Consider the following 16811-nt stretch of genomic DNA (forward strand, 5'->3'; position numbering starts at 1 on the left):
AAATACAATGTCAACAATTTCCCGGAATTTCAAAAGCAATTCCCAATCCTCATTTTCTTTTGGAACTCTCGCTCCAAAGATCAAGGGAAAAAACCTTATCAAGCACCACTTGGTAGCAGCAGTTCCCATTAAAACAGATTTGCTATTGATGAATGCCGGGTTGATCGGTGGGGGTTTGTTTTTTAGATCATTTGCTCTATACTTGGATGAAGACAGCTCCTCAAGGTTTTGCTTGCACAGTAAGCCGCTAGAAAGGAGAGATTTCAAAACATGTCGAAGGATGCAATCTATTCCTCCTTCCAAAATGTCATGCATAATGTCTGGTGGTAATTGCCGGGTAATGTCGAAGTATGGCAACTGCAAAAGGGGCGAGACCTCATTTACGCCATACAAAGTCCTGTTAGCAGGGTTCACTGCGATTGCTTCAAGATGTGACTGGTGGCTGCGTAATATGCGTGGCTGGCACATCATTTCACAGGTTTGTTCTGGCAAATGTTTCACAGATACCATGCAGAATCTGCAGACTCGCCCACGGCTGAAACAACAAGTGAATCCGCCCAAGCGGTTCACGGAAAGGTTGTCTCCACAGAAGCCGAACACGATAACTGTGGCCCTTGTCTCCTGTCCTTCTAAGCCAATGGTGTGGCCTTCTGCGTACAACTTGTTTAGGTCTTCGAGTAATGGCTGTAGTACATTGCTGAGGCCGTACTTTTTCACATAAACATAGCGAACAAGCAGAATCAAATATATGCTCTCAAGTTTCGATCTATGCTTGACCTGAAGGTTCAACAAGCTGCAGTATACAGCGAGTAACTTGTGCTTTCCTCGTTTCGCTCCCAGAGGATTTACAACTTAAATTTCGTCAGTATAAAACAAAAGAAGTATTGTGTGTGTTCTGCTTTCTGGAATCACATCTTGAAGATGCTCTCTGTACACCGCACCATCAGTATAGTCTTTATACACAGACGGCGTCGTGTTCTCACGCTTTGGTGTTTTCAAGTGGGCTGCAATGTCGGGGATTTCACAAAGTGCACTGAGCAGCTTGGGCAAACGTACATAATGGTACTTTGCTGTGCCGTCCAAAAGCTGTTCCTCAGGAGGAACTAAAGGAAAATTCGCTTCCACATATTGCTCACGCCTGTATTTGTTCTTTAAGTCACTAAAGAGGTCAGACATAAATGAGCAGCTTAGCAATTGTTGTAGTGCTGTTGTGTTTGTTTTTGCTGCACGTTCAACCTCCTTGCCATAGGCCTTCAGCACCAGCTCAAACACCAGCTGCAATTCAGAAAACACCTTCTCAGCCGCTGTGTGTGGCAAGCTGTGCTCTTCAGTGAAAAAGAAAAAGAAGTTGCACAGGGTCGATTTTGCCTGGTCCAAAAAGCTGCTAAATCTGTCATGTTGGACTGTTGTCTTCTGAGCTGAACAAACATTCGCCGAAGGTCGTTCTTTCTGGCGGTGACCGCTACCATAGTCCGCTGTGTCAGCCCAGTCCATTTCATGTGGGACAGGCTCGTCGTCGTCCAGTTCTGAATTTTCTGTTTGCTTTCTCGGTGCATCCGTGTCTCAAAGTGCTGCCGTTTTCTTCAAGCACATCTCGGTGGCGGCGATATAGATGCGATCTGTAGGATGAAAAATTCGAGTACGAGTTCGCGCAGCCTCCTATGCCGCAGAAAACATTTAAGTTTGGCTCTGCACTGTGAACTAATCCAATGTGCGTGACAACTTTCGTCAGCTGGAACGAAAAGAATGGGCACCTCGGGCAGTACTTCGCGTCCATCGTTGTAGTCGCAAGCCAAAAGACCGCAAAGAGACCCCGCAAATGCGGTGTGCCAATTGCCAGAAAGCCGCAGTTCCTGCATATACATCGGAATCACATCGCATTAGGCGCAGTTGCCACCAACGGCCAGGGACACGAATAGACACGAACAGCCTCCTAGCGATAAAGCCGCTTGGCTGGCTTGGCTATAGCTTGGCATGTTTGTTGTTGTTTTGCCCTTTCATCATAATAATCAAATTCACTAGGTGCTAGAGCACCTAAGTCGCATTTAGTATAACTAAGTATTTTTGGTGTAATTTTATTTTGCAATAACCTTAGCAATTGGAGTGTCACGTTGTGCAAACTAAGCTGGCCAAGCCAAGTCACCACAGTGCTCAGCCAAATTGAGAAGGGCGCATATTGCTGCACGTGCTCGAGGAACTCTTCTTCGCGTCTCACTCAACAACGTTCATTAATTTCGCAGTAGTACATATACGTACGTCACCATGACGAGCAAGTGCCTGGTAACGTTCCGGGAAAGGAATTTTGTTTTGCCCTTTGATGGGACGCTTACACGGCGCGGGCTGGTTGAGCGCGTGGGAGACCATGAGCTGTTCCGCGGCATCGACGTTGCCACCCTCATCTTCACGGTGAGTAATTGTGTAAACTTATCTACGTGGTAGCTCCGTGACAAGTCAGTTGCCGTTCTCGGGTTCTTTTGGGGACTGGTGCTTGTAGGCAGGTGCTTATTACATCCACGCGTGTAAATGTGTGTACCTTACTTATGCCTCGCGCTTTTGTCCACAGTGAATTACGTAGTGCGTTGACAGTTTGCGTGTAATGTAAAGTTTAAAGCAATATCTCGGCATGCATGTGCTTCCCTATGCGTCATGCTCTAAAAATCTCCCTTTCCATACGGATCTCGTGTCACAACAAAGGTCGGCGAATATTAAAAATGCACACCGGAGCGCGCCGCTTAACACTAAGGCAGGTGTATAGAGCATTTTTCACATATTAATTCTTTATTTCAGTCGCGAGGTACAGGCCTGTCTAGAGCGCTGGAGCAGTGTAGTGCGGAGCAAACAAAGTGAAATCTTCACTCAACCGCTGTCAATGCTGCTTTGCACCAGCGCAAGCATCATCTCTACGACCAAATACCAGCGTGAAAATTCCACTTATTTAGTGCGATATGCAGGCATTCCTGTGCTCTAGACAGACGTGCTGACGACTGCACTCGAAATACCCGAGGTAGAGGGAAGTGTTGCTGGTGTTGCAGTATTTTATGGTCATTGCTCTTCTAAATTGACAGGTCCTGAATTGAGTGCGTAGCCCGTTGATTGAGGTCTCGTAATGCGATGCAGCAAGCATGCCAACATTCTCCGGAAAATAATGTGACACACTCATTTTGAATAGTTTAACTTTACATGGTTAGCTATTTTAGTATCATTCTCGTGTTTCCACAGATGTTCGAAGAAGATTTTAATGTTTTTGTTGACATACCTGAAGACTTCGAAATTCGGGACAGGGCAAAAATCAAAGTCTCCGAGGATTGCCAGGTTCGGTGAGTACATTTTCTTACCAGTATTAACTATTATTTTGTATATTTCAAATAATGCTGGAGGAGCATCATGCAGCAAGGAGGAGTGTCCAATTTATGTCTTCCACTGCAATCAATGGCAATCATAGTAGAAATGTATGGAAATGTTGGCCACAGTCTGTGCTCACTGTGTAGTATGCTCTTCTCTTTTCTTATTTTAACCTGGCACTTTAGGATTGCAGATGTTCTTGACGAGCCCCAGCAAGCGGAGCAATCCCGTGTCACTGCCACATACAGCCTCACATACAGCCTGCCAGCTGTACCAAACGACATTCAATTCAGTATAGAGCGCCACCAAAGTGGACAATGCTTCAAAGCACGGAGCAGAGTTGTCCAATGGCTCTATCATGACCTCTGCTTATACACCATGTAAGTTATTTGCAAGACTTTTGGACCATGTAGGGCAATGTGGAGATAACTTGGGCTACAAACTTGCGTGGCCATAAGCCATTTTAACGAGAAAGCATGAAGGAGCTCGTGGCGCAGAAAATCCTGTGTCGGCATTAGTAGACATGAGCAAGAAATTTGAATTTGTTGAAAAGGTGGCTATGTCACACATAGAGCGACGGACTTGAAAAGTGAATGAAATTAGAAAACTGGTGATTAGAAGGTTGCAATGTGCCTGGAACATCATTAGGCCATCCAGACATATAAAGTGATCCATCGTATAAAAACCAGCGCTTACAAACACGGACAGAGGACGAGACGAAACGAACTGAAGGCTTTTCAGTTTGTTTCGTCTCGTCCTTTGTCTGTGTTTGTAAGCGCTGGTTTTTATTTGATGGATCACCGCCAAATCGCCCAATCCTCAGTTCTGCATATGAAGTGGATGAGTTGCCCCGAAAGGGAAATTGCGGTTAGTTGAGAATCGAATCCGTGACCCTTGGGTTGCGAGTCAGACATGCTATTGGTATGTCATGTAGGAATGTTCAAAGGACTTGGTTAAAGAGGGCTGTAAATGTGTGTGGTTTAGTCTTTCACATATTGATTGTGAGAGAGCAAGCAATGTCCTTGCTTATGTGAGCAAGGGGAACTGCTGTCACGTCGTAAACTTAGAGGCAGAGCTTATGTGTCCTCCCACGTCTTGCACCTAAGACACTGACTGCATCTGAAAATAAAATGTCTATGTGAGCCTACAAAAGAACATCCTCACTGTGTACTACCTTACACGTTTGTCTTAACTGTGCTAGGTACCCTGGCAAGCTGTACAATGAGGCTGCGCAAGCTCTGGTGTCCAGGTACCCAAACTTGGCTGACTCATCTGGCACCGGCTATGTAAGTAGGCAGCTGAAGCCCTTGAAACTAATCTTGTAGGGACAGCAGACTTTCTTAAATTAACAGGGCGGCCTAGGTGTTCTGAGTATAATAATAATGTCTTCTCTATTTATCAGTGGTAGCCGTACCATTTTCAATGACTCTGTTTTGGGCGCCACTGATAGAGTCATTCACACCACAGTGCATGCTGCTGGCATGGCTGGCTGATTCTCTTTCATAAAATACTATCTCACAAAAAAAAAAGGGATAACAAATTGTTCAGATATTTCCTGTGGTACGTCGCTAGTGAGCAGGTCCTCTTTCCCTCTTGCTGCAGTAGCGGGGCAGTCATGAGTATTGTTGGGGGGCTAGTTGGTGCATGTTTCCAGAAGATGGCTGTAGCGCCAAAAAAGACAGCAAATTTGGCACACAATTTGAAGCATGTGGCAACAAAATATAAGGTTCCTGTGGTTTTTTCTACCCCAAAGAAACTGGCTGGCTTGTGCGTTAAAACTGATCCCAACAAGGTAAACAAGACTGATTGTAAAAAGAAGCATGCAGCTCCGCTTGTTAAATGTGCCGTGGAAGTCGTATATCAGATTCCTCTCACATGCGGAAAGCACATTGGACAAACCGGCCGCTGTAATAACGACCAATTAGTGGAACATAATCGGGATTTACAAAATGCACTGGTTCTCATCTGCCACATCATTATAAAGCCTGCAGAGAAGAAAGGAAGATTAAGTGTGTGGCAAGGCTGAAAGAAGCAAAGGTTTTAAACAAGTAAGGACCAGACAGCCCGTGAACTGTTGCCGGCCTTCTATATTAAAAGAAACTAGCGATTGTGTTAGTGCCCTATCTATCTCCATTTATAAGAATGAAACTGCTTTTTTAGATACACGGGCGTGAGATATGTGTGTGCCTAACCTATCTTTTATCCAGTTTTTTTGTAAAACCCTCGCGCGCATGTGTGGTTCTTGCTACCCATCTTGATTTGTCCTTAATTCATTCGCATTCGCGGTGAATAAATAGTTGGAAGTTGTGCCTGTCCCGTCTTGCTTGCTATGTGTTGTCTTTTTCGGTGCTACAGCCGTCTTCTGGAGGTAGTCATGAAGACTCGAATAGGACGGTGTATTAAAGGGTTGTACGAGAGAGCTTGATAATCCTGGCCCAGCTTGTCTGGCTGGCATTTGAATCGAAGGGCCATTGGTTGGCCTAGTTATTAGAGAACTCCAAGTGATCAAAATTAATCCAGAAACTCCACTGTGGTGCCGATCGTAGCTGATGTGTCGTTTCAGGACATTAAAACAACAAAAAAGTTCGCCTCACAGTGAAAAGATAATTGGAAAACAAAGCTTGAATTACTGGAAAGGAACTCTATGCTGCAAATTTGGTAATGTGCGCGCTACCATAAAAAACTAATGTCGGCGAGAGATCAGTGTGGGTCCTTTAGTGTTTTTATGCTATCAAAAATGTGCTGCAATAAAATATGGAGCAATATCTATAGCTTCTCATGAGGTATTGTTATGTCCATGGGTGTTTACTGGTAGCTTGTGATCAACACCATCACTGTTAGCATGTATTTAATTGTACTGTGATTGCTTTTGTCAGTGCAAGTAGTAATGCTTGCATTGTGTGGGATCTTTTAAACACAGGACTCTTGGCGAGAAGCTCTCCGCTTCAAGGCAAAATATGAGCGGAGAAAAATCCGTATCCAGCAGAATGATGGGGCAGATTCTCCACCGTCAAAAAAAAACAACGAAAGATGGGAAAGTGGCCACGGTTGGCGGAAATGCCCTGCAGCGTGTTTCGAGGCCGTCTGTGGTATGCATTTGGATTTCATGTAGTCCTTGTGCTGAAGACAGCCTGGTGTGCAGTGTGAAGTAGGCTCCTTTTGCTTGCAGGCAACTGCACCAGACGGGGAGGATGAGGACAGTATTGCTGGCCACATCGAAGGAATGAAGTCGGCGGTACAGAAAGTTCGGCCAGACATGGCTTACATTATAGACTGTATGCGCCGTACATTTCCTACCCGAAGGAAGTGGATTGGATCCGAGGATCCATCAGTGGAAGGGGCAATAGAGAAATTTCCAGCATTGGCCATGAGCTCAATCGTAAGTTCAGTAACTAGACCATCAGTTAGCGAAGCAAGGAAAAAGAAATTTTCTTTTTCTTTTCCTCTTTTGTCTTTCTTTCTTTTAATCCTTTCCTTTTTTGATTTCAGTTGCGGTGCCTGCACTTTGCATTCCATCTTAGTGGAGGCGAAATACAAAAGTGTGTATATGCTGTGTGACGTCAGTGCATGTTTAAGGACCTCAGATGGTCTAAATTGTCTGGAGCCTTTCACTACGGCGTCCCTTATGGCCTGAATCGTCTTGGGACGTTAAACCCGCTAAAGCAATTAGGCGGAAGTGGTCTATATGTGCAGAAAATTCAGCTCAAATTTATTTCTCTTTGCCTCAGTGGAGACCTGATTGAATGGCTCGCACTGTTTGAATTTCAGAATACACCTAGGGTTGGTTCTGTGTAGCATGCCCTGATTCCACATTCTGGTCTTTTTGTTTTTGTTGCTCGACTTCTGCTGTTTAGTCGTTTATTTATTGCATGGTTCTTGTATGTGCTTCAAGTTGGTACTACCGGTGTTTGCTGGTGACAGCTGTTACATGGTGGACACTGAAGGGAAATATCGAACTAAGCAAGTCAGTCAGGATATTCGTCAGGGACCGTACTTATACTTTCGATGCACTGAATAGTACCTGCATTGCAGAGAAAATCCACACAATGAATGTCCAAAGATCATTCCACATTTAAGCGGAGATGCCACAGGAAAAAAAAACAATTTTAAATGGTCCACCCAGAGCAGTGAAATTTTCTGTGCTTAATACTGCTTTTCTGCTCTTTTCAGGACACTAATTAGTTCTCTTGTAGTGCGCACTTTTGCTCAGTGTTGCTAACAGGCCTCAAAAAACAATTTGTGTTGGTTTCATCTTACTTGAACCTGGTTATAACTAGAAAAAGCATTCGCGGGTGGTCCAACTCGCTCATCCATGGTAGATGAAGGCGGCAGACACAACCATTTTGTTGCAGCTTCTAATCACATGATCACCATGACGTCACACACGGTGGTGACGCCACGAAAGGCCAAAGGTTCTTTGCGATGGCAACTATTCCCTGTTGAATCTCTCCGTAACCAGCCAACTTGGGCTCTCTCCTTACTGGTGGCAGTGCTCGGCAAAGCCATCTACCGGTTGCGTGCTTTAAGTCTCGGCCACTGTGCCACTCTGCGGGTAGTGTTATAAAAGCTCGGAGGGCCTATATAACACTACTAGGAAAGTTGGAGCCAGGGGAATTTCTGAGTTGTACCTGGAGTAGTAGAGCTTTTGCTCTAAAAAGGCCCTTTTGTGCGCATGCTTTCTCATAGAAAATGTTCACTGGGAACTACCAGCGGTAGCTTATTTTATAGCTTACTAACTATAGAATGCAGGGAAATAGCCCTGATGTGGTCATGGAAGTTCCTGGTGTGAAAAAAAATTGCGATGTTATTGTTATGTTTTTTGGAACTCATTACTGTTGAATCGTTTCTATACACTTGCATTGGAGATACTGCAATTCTTAGGCGACATCTGAAGCTACACATTGTAAAGGACACATTTGCCAAGTTTCAGTGCGATACGAAAAGTGCAAGTACCAAAAATTCTGGGCGGACTTCGAAAATTTGCACCCAGGATCTTCTGTAAGTCTCCATTCCATATCACTGTGAAACGTCGCAGATGTGTTCTGTAGAATGTGTATGTGTAACTTGCAAATATCTTTTCAGAATTTCAATATCTCTGCTACAAGTTTAGAGAGGCTTCAAACTACACTAATCTAAGTAATGATTCTGAAAAACAAAAGGGTAACATCATCACAATTTATTTTTCCCATGCTAGAAAAACTTTCATGACCAAATTTGAGCTAGTTTCCGGCATTCTACAATTATTAAGCCGCAAAATTAGCTGTTGCTCTTCGTACCCAGTGAAAATTTTCAATGTGAAATCGTGCACAAAAGGACCTTTGTTTTAATCTTGTTAGTAACACTGAGCTAAAAGTAATCCTTCTACAAGGAAACTAATTATTCTGAAAAAGGTAGAAAAAACAGTATAAATGCAGTTTCATTGTTCTAGGTAGATTAGTTAAAAAGATTTATTTTAGTAGCTTCTCTCGTTAAAGTCCCCACGGAAAATGAAGCACAGTGACAAGATTTGTATGATGCATTTGTAATAGAGCTCTACGGCCAATGAGAGGTGCCACCTGCCTGCCGGGGGCAGTGGTGCATCTCTTAAAGGGACACTGAGACGAGCCCTATAAATTTTTTTTTTTAGCAAAATCTGATAGTTCGGCATTTCATGGCTTTGTTTCCACTTGTCCGGGAGCGAAAGATGCATTTATTTCAAAGAAATTTCGATTCGAAGTTGAAAAAGTTTATCCCGCCGCTCTGATTCAAACTCGAGAACTCTTATTACGTCAAGGAGAACTCTTATGACGTCACAGGACGTAGAGACGTGAAACGTGATGTAAATGGAGACTCCGTGATTTCTGGCTGCTAGCAGTGCGGTCTAGCAGCCGCCGAAATGAAAGCTACTGCCGCCGCACGTTGAAGGTATCTATCGGGAGTCGCTACCGTCAATTCGTTTATGTTTGCACTGGCGTCTTGTCAGCGTTGCGATGAATCACGTTCCCGAACCCAACGACGTAGTTCTCGCAAAAACTCCGGCCTGCATTTCAGCGACCTCAGCCCCTACAGAGTGTGCGATGCTTTTGAGCGAGCACGGTTAGGTTAGGTGCCGGAGGGTCGTTTCCCCCTTCCTCAGTGAGCAACCGTTGAAAACTAAATAAATATCGTAACCCCAGTGCGGGGAGTCTCGAGGGGCCAGGACAAGGTCGGCGCCTTGCGCCCATCGGAGGCTGGCCAGGGCTTTGGGGCCAACGGATTGCAATTCCTTGAATGGCGCGATTGTACGGTGCAGCAGGTGGCATCGAGGTCTCCCGCGGTTGCAAGGGCCAGGTTATTTATTTATTTTTTTTCCACAAAAAATGGATGGGTGCTCAAGGGCTATTGCATTTAAAGTTGGCGGCTTGAAACTAAAGCCAGCGCACGACGTTTCAACGGCTTCCGCTAGATCCAACGGGTCCACTGGATCGGTCTCTCTCGCCCACTTGCATGTACCTTCATATGTGTACTGTGAATGGATTAAATTAGCTGAGAGCTCGAAAACAACAGCTCCGCCCAACTACCGAAGCTATTGAATTACGTCACAACGTGCACCTCGCCGCGGAGTTGAACAAGTCTAGTCTGGTCGGGCCGGCGGCGGCTGGTGCACTCAGCGCGAAATAGAAACATGCTCCAAGTCTCCTTGCCAGTGCGGTCAGAGTGTGCCGAAGCCGCCGAACGCGTCGGCGGTCAAGCGCAGTTGGAGTATAGAGGGTCTCGCTTTGGTCGACGTGACGTCGCCTTGCAGCACGCGCGCGCGTTACGCCGGAGCATAAACGCGCCTTAGCAGAGCCTGCGCCTTAGCAGAGCCTGCGCTTAGCTGCTAACCAATGTATTCGGTGGCGGCATCTATGGGAGCCACTGAACCCCCCCACCCACGCACTGAATAAAAAAAAATCCTGTGTTGAAGTTCGGAATCGAACCAGGGCATTTGGCATTTGAGGCGGAGACGCTACCACAATGGCTCAAGGTACTACCATCAATAAAGGCGCATCTAGTGAATGCACTCTTACAATGCGGAAATATCCGCACTTTCGCTACGTATATCCTGGCCTAACAAAGCTAGGCCATCAGCAATTTTTCTGAACTGCCTTGTACCTTGTCTCCCGTCCCTAACAAACGATTTCCATTAAGTAGTTCGATGTTGACTGGCACAGCTAGGAACGTTTCATCGGGTGTGTGTGCGAAGACACAAGTGCTGCCTTGTAAGATCACCGACCATCGTGCCATCATATTTTTTCATCGACCGTGGCGATCATCTGACAAGCGTTCACAGGCTCCTTCGAAGGTTAACTAGCACTTGAAGTGGCACTTGGAGTTCCTCTGCTGTTCGGCGCTTGTAAATCGAGGCGCGTCAAAAACAAAACCACGGGGCACGCAAAGCTCATAGACGCGCGAAGCGCCATAAATCGAAACTCTCCTGGCCGCCTGTGGCGCCACCAAGCATCGGTTATCTTTGCTTCCATCATTCATGTTGTCATTTGTCTGCCTTCCTTGGGTGATAAAAGTCCACTATCGGTTTTAATATAAAACTTACTTCAATATTGAACCGCGCAACCTGCCTTTGTCAGCCTCAGAGATTCGCGGCTCCATGTACGAACGAAAATTCCTCCAAGGTGGCGTCTCTTGTCCTATGACGTCACCACGCTTGCGCTTGCGAGATTGACCTGTGGCGGCGATACCTCTATTTTGTTGTTGCTATTTTCTACCTTACAAGTGCTTTGTTTTCAGTAAGAGCGGCGTTTTTATAATCAGGAGCTGGTATTCTATCGATACAAGCCAAGTTCAATTTCTCCTCTGTGTCCCTTTATCTGCTGCAGTGCGCAGCCATGAGTGGCATGAGAACTCAATACGATCTGTGAGACTAAAGCAGAGAATGGCTGAATATGTATGCTTTGCTTTACGATTGTATGGTAATGCTTTCGCACTCATGCACATAAGTGGTCTCTGCCGAATTCTTTCTTTGCTTGGGAGCTATGTAAGCAGCCTGCAAATTTCTTTTCGTGAACTTCGTAACATGGCAAACTGGGTGTTATACCTGTGCTTCCATGTTTTATTCTGTCCTAAAGCAACCGATGTGCTACAGTTCTTCATTACTGTTATTTTATGCTCGTATTCTCCATTTGTAGGCCCAGCTGGAGTTTGAGCTGGTCACAAGCGTGCCAGTCTTGGAACGGCTTGAAGAGGCCCTCCATCGCACAAAAGAAAAAATTGTGCATGCAGCTCGAAAGAAGCGCCACCTGGAAGGCTTCCTTGAAGACTTCGATGCCCGCATCGATGGCACTTCGGAAGCTGCAGTATATGGTACACATATTATACTGTATATTGTCGGCATATATATAGCTTATCGTATCCACTTGTGTAGGGGCTCCACTCTTGTAGACTGACAGACTGAGGATATTACATGAAAGTGGAATATTCCCACAGTTTTTTCGGCCACAGTGGAACCCAGTTCGTGCATCACCTATTTCTGTGACGGCCACAGATAAATACTTTCCCTATTTTGAGTGCATCGGTAAGGCCCAGGCATGTGTAGCAATGAGCAATGTAAGCTTTCCAGTCGCGCTTTTGTTCCTTGCAAAGTGCATTGGAAAGAATATGTCATTAAGAGTGATATAGCCTAGAGTACTATGAATGTTGCACTATGGTTTGAATGTCCGAGCTAGGAAATGCTACCAAAGTCATTTAAATGCTTACTGCTCATAGAAAACCTGTGCTGAAGTTTGTTGTGTCGACCACTACACTGCGATACGCAGCCTAGCAGTGCTCATAGTGCTTCCTACCTGCCCTTATTGCATGAGCTTCCACTCATTGTGAAGGCCACACTAGGCGAGCATCACTAATTTGGTCTGCAGGGACTGCCTTCTGTGGCTATGCTGAGCAGGAAAGGGAAAGACGGGTCTTTGTTTAGTGAAGGCTGGAGAACTGAGGAGCAAGTGTCATTCTGCAGCAGAATAAAGTCCGGAAGAGAACGGGGACTAGGGGGATCAGCTCGCATAATAAATCCCCCCGCCCTTTTTTTTATGAGCCACGCAAACAATTCTTAGATATGGCTGAACCAGGCCCTAGCTCTCTCTCGCTCACCTCATCAACTGCGCACTTTAAGCGGGATTCACTCGAGAGAGGATTCTACCCCTATCGAGCGGGGAGGTGTGTACACATCACCAGAACTTGACGTCCTTGGGCGCCAGCCCAGGGGTGCCTGGCCTCTGGGATATGGGTCCTTTTGCTTGGCCAGCACAAAAGCTTCCTCGGTTGGAGGGGGTAAGCGGTCATTTTTTTGTAGTTTTGGGTCATAATATTATTTTAAAAGAATTTTGTTTCTACAGGTCTGGGAATATTCACTACAAGCACAGGAGCTGCTTTCTTGTGCTTCGGCACACTAATATAGTCAAGCAAGCTATTGACAGCTTGTCTCGAATCTGCTCTTTTAAGGTCACGTAATCATGCATTTAAGTTTTAACAAGCTAGTTGAAACGGTTGTTGTTAGCTGGGTTCCCCTGTGCGGTTATCACTTCATGCTGAGGCAGTTTTCTAAAAAAAGAAATGGTGCATATTGTGGAAGCAATTCAAAGAGGAAAAAACGATGCAGCTAAACTCGAAATACCATATGCACATAAGGTTGCTCATGAAGAAAATAGCTGACAGACATGGTATACAAGTTGTGTTTGCTGCTGCTCAAAAGCTCGCCCAAATTTTGTTGCACATTTTGTGCTATAGAAGAAAAAAAGGGCCAAAAAGTTTGTGCCATGTTGCAGCAGGGTTGTTTATGAAATTCTGTTGACCTGTGGGAAGGCCCATGTAGGCCAACGAGGCACCTACGTTTGTGGTCATTAACATGTACAGAAGCACATTTATTACAGCATTGTGGCCACAGATGCATGTGGTAAAGATTTAGCACCAGAAATTTGTTGGAAGCTTATGCATAAAAAAAAGGAAATGCACTAGCGAAGTATCTGTACAGCTCTAAAAAGCCAAATTGTGGATCTTGAAATTGTATGCATGAATGCATACTGTTTACAGCTGTTCATTCTGCATGTGTGTTGTTTTTTTATATTTCCTAACCTGAAAAACAAATTGCATAAAGCAGATAAAGTGGGCAATGTGTGATGCCTGTTTATCTTGCGCTGGCGCTTTACTACTACTTGAAACTATGAACCATCTTGCCTGACAGCAAGCTCCGCTACTACTTTACATTCTGCCTGAACTATTGTTCTTGGTTTATGTCTAGTTAACCCCAAATTGGCAGCTATCACTTCAAGAATGTGTTTGATATACAGGGCTATTGCTTAATTTGTTATGCCTTCTAGTCTGAAATGTAGCAGCGCATTGCTTGGGTAGTTAGTGTGGCGCACCTTTTATTTTAGTTATCTCCAGTGCAGCCATTCTGGGATGACAACGCACTTTCGTTGATGCCTCTTGAAGGCACTAATATAGTCTGCATGCAGTAAAAAGTTGGCTGGAGCAGGACCTTGGGACTGAAGCATATTGTAACAAGCAATAAAGATCAAAATTTATTTTTCATTTAATTTTGGTGCTCTTTTTATGTCTCCATGTTTCATGTCACTGTATTTAAAATTCATTCGCCACTCTTGCAGAGACAACAGTCACGGCAGCAGTATGCCTGTTGCCAAGCATGGTGAAAGAAAGAGTAGAGACTTTCGTTCGCCCATTTGTAAGTTTTTAAAACCGCATGTGTGAGCAGCGATGTTTTTTGGGATGCTGGGGGCATGCAGTTCTTTTTTCTCCTTGAGAATGCATTTGACATTACTTTTGTTTCTTAAACAAGTTAAACAAATATACTGTGTCAGACTGAAGAAAACAAATACACAGTATTTGATATAATAACATAGCTTTGGATACTAGCCTTCATATTCTTGTTACATGGACATTTTCAGAGGCTATGTAGTCCAGAGGCTTAGAAATTCTCAGTTGCTATCGAACTCGAATCAGGTGTGCTGCTACAGTAAACTCTATCACCATTGAAGGATTCCATCGCACTGAGGCATAGTGGCGTCACTATCGCAGCCAGTCATTGTTCAGGCATCCAAGCAATTGGCTTATAAATGACCTGCAGAGCAGCTGACTTGGTTTGAATGCAACATTTTTGCTTAGGTGGCCTATTTAGCTAATTAGCTCTAGTAAGCCACCTTTTAATATGTATTAAGCATTGTGGAGGGACAAGCTTGCAAATGCTTCCTTTACATGCAAGGCTGGAGGTGTCTGAACTTGAGATTTCTCGAATGATTTGCAAAACACTTTTCTAAAACTTGCGTGTGCGTTTGTTTTTTTACAGGATCCTGCAGCTGTGCACTATATACCAACTGTAGTGCACAGAGGAGGCATTCTGACGACAGATTTTTCTGTTTGCCTTGAGAAGATTTGCATCAAGGAGACAAGCCTGCTGGCGGCAGTTGCAACCCAGATGGCCTTGTACTGGGCATTTAATATAGTTTTTGATAAAAAAGCACAGCGGTCATTTGACTTGCTGTGCAGGCTCATCAATGTTGACAGTGGCCTACGGCCAACTCCACTTGTGCGTTTGGCACAAACTGTTTTGGGAAAGTGAGTGAGTGAGCGAAAACCCCGCCGAGTATCCTAAGGACCGTTTTGCTGACTCTGCCCTTTGTATAGTTTTTGCACGTTTCTTTCGAATCTGTTAGTATGTTGAGTGGGCGACCGGTTCTGTAGCCTTCTGCTGCCGCCAGCGCGACGGCAATTTCCTCGGCCTCCGCTGCGCCCGCGACTTTTGCTGTGGCGCTCGTTAGCATTCTTCCTTTGCTGTCTACGACTACCAGTGCGGCTGCGTGTTCTGACCCGCACGGGTAGACGGCAGCGTCCGTGTATACTGTGTTTTCTTCCGAGGCTAGCGTTTTCTCTACGTACTCCGCCCTAGCCTTGCGTCGGTTTGCGTGAAGGTTAGGGTCCATATTTCTCGGTATGGGCTTAACGTTAAAGGTTTCTCTAAGGTGGTCCGGCATCTCCGCGTATCTGTCTGTCAGTCCGCGAGTGTTCCGACCCAGCCTTTTCAGGAGCGCCCGTCCCACAGGAGTGCCTCTTAGTCTGACTTTTTGTGCTCCCAGCAGTGCTTCCGCGAGTTCGTCGAAAGTGTTGCTGATGCCTAATTGTAGCAGTTTCTCGGTTGACGTGTTTCTGGGTAAGTGAAGAGCCGTCTTGTAAGCCTTCCTCAGGATGGTGTCGGCTTGTTCTCTTTCCGCCTTGGTGGTTGCGTGGTACGGCAGGGAGTACGTAACTCGGCTGACTATGAGGCTGTTTACTAGCTTGAGGGTGTCTTCCTCTCTCATGCCTTATCTCTTTTGAGAGACGCGGTTGATCATGCGGCCCACCTGCTCTGCCGCTTTGCTTAGCAGGCTAATGGTGTGACTGCATTTGCGGCTGCCTTGTAGCCACATGCCCAAGATTCTTATCATGTTCTTTTCGGGTATGAGTTGACCCTCGAGGGTGACTTCCAGGGTTGCTTGGGTGGGATGTCTGCCGATTCTGAGGAGCTCCGATTTCTCTGTTCAGCACCGCAGTCCTCTTTCCTTTGTGTAATTTTCCACGCAGGTGGCAGCTTCTTGCAGCCTTTCTTGTTTTTCGCCTAGGGATCCCCGGGTGGTCCAGACCGTGATGTCATCGGCGTACATCGCGTGCTGAATTCTCTCGATCTTCTTTAGTTCATTTGCTAGTCCAATCATTGCCACGTTGAAGAGGACGGGCGAGATGACCGAGCCTTGAGGTGTGCCTTTACACGGTGTGTGGAAGACGTCACTAATAAAAATTCTCAAGCTGAAATTAAATTGTCCAGTTTCACATTCTTACACATGTTCGTGCAGTGGTGAGAAGCACAGCCAACCTCAGCTAGCATGCCTGCATGGGTCTGGCAAGGATAACATGTCATCCACAGGTGGATGAAAATTTGGTCTCAATGGATTAATGATTAGTCCCTGGAAAATCATTCAAATGGATCAACAGTTAATCCTGAGGCGGGAACATTTCCTCTCTCAGGGACCATTTCTGAAGATAAACAGATAATCCAGAGGGAGTAACATTTGCTCTCCCAGGGATCATTTTTAAGGATCAGCTGTTAGTCCTTAGAGGGCAACATTTGCTCCCTCAGGGATCATTTCTGAAGATAAACAGATAATCCAGAGGGAGTAACATTTGCTCTCCCAGGGATCATTTCTGAGGATCAGCTGTTAGTCCTTAGAGGGCAACATTTGCTCCCTCAGGGATCATTTCTGAAGATAAACAGATAATCCAGAGGGAGTAACATTTGCTCTCCCAGGGATCATTTCTGAGGATCAGCTGTTAGTCCTTAGAGGGCAACATTTGCTCCCTCAGGGATCATTATCAAGGATCAAGTGTTAAGTCTCTTGAGGACCATCTGCAATGTGCAACCATTAGTCTCCCAGCAGTTAGTCCTGCGGAGACTAACTGTATATCCCCTTGCA

General features: G+C 45.4%; 1 long non-coding RNA gene and 1 pseudogene across 1 annotated transcript; both read left to right on the forward strand.

Moving 5' to 3' along the window:
* The first annotated feature begins 2241 nt into the window (after window positions 1-2241).
* On the forward strand, window positions 2242-3481 carry LOC144128028 (uncharacterized). The gene is made up of 2 exons (XR_013313662.1): window positions 2242-2406; window positions 3220-3481. It is a non-coding gene; the product is annotated as an uncharacterized LOC144128028 (long non-coding RNA).
* LOC144129554 (uncharacterized) lies at window positions 3430-16272 on the forward strand (annotated as a pseudogene).
* Window positions 16273-16811: the final 539 nt, after the last annotated feature.

Source organism: Amblyomma americanum, chromosome 4, assembly GCF_052857255.1.
Source record: "Amblyomma americanum isolate KBUSLIRL-KWMA chromosome 4, ASM5285725v1, whole genome shotgun sequence".
Lineage (NCBI taxonomy): Eukaryota > Metazoa > Arthropoda > Arachnida > Ixodida > Ixodidae > Amblyomma > Amblyomma americanum.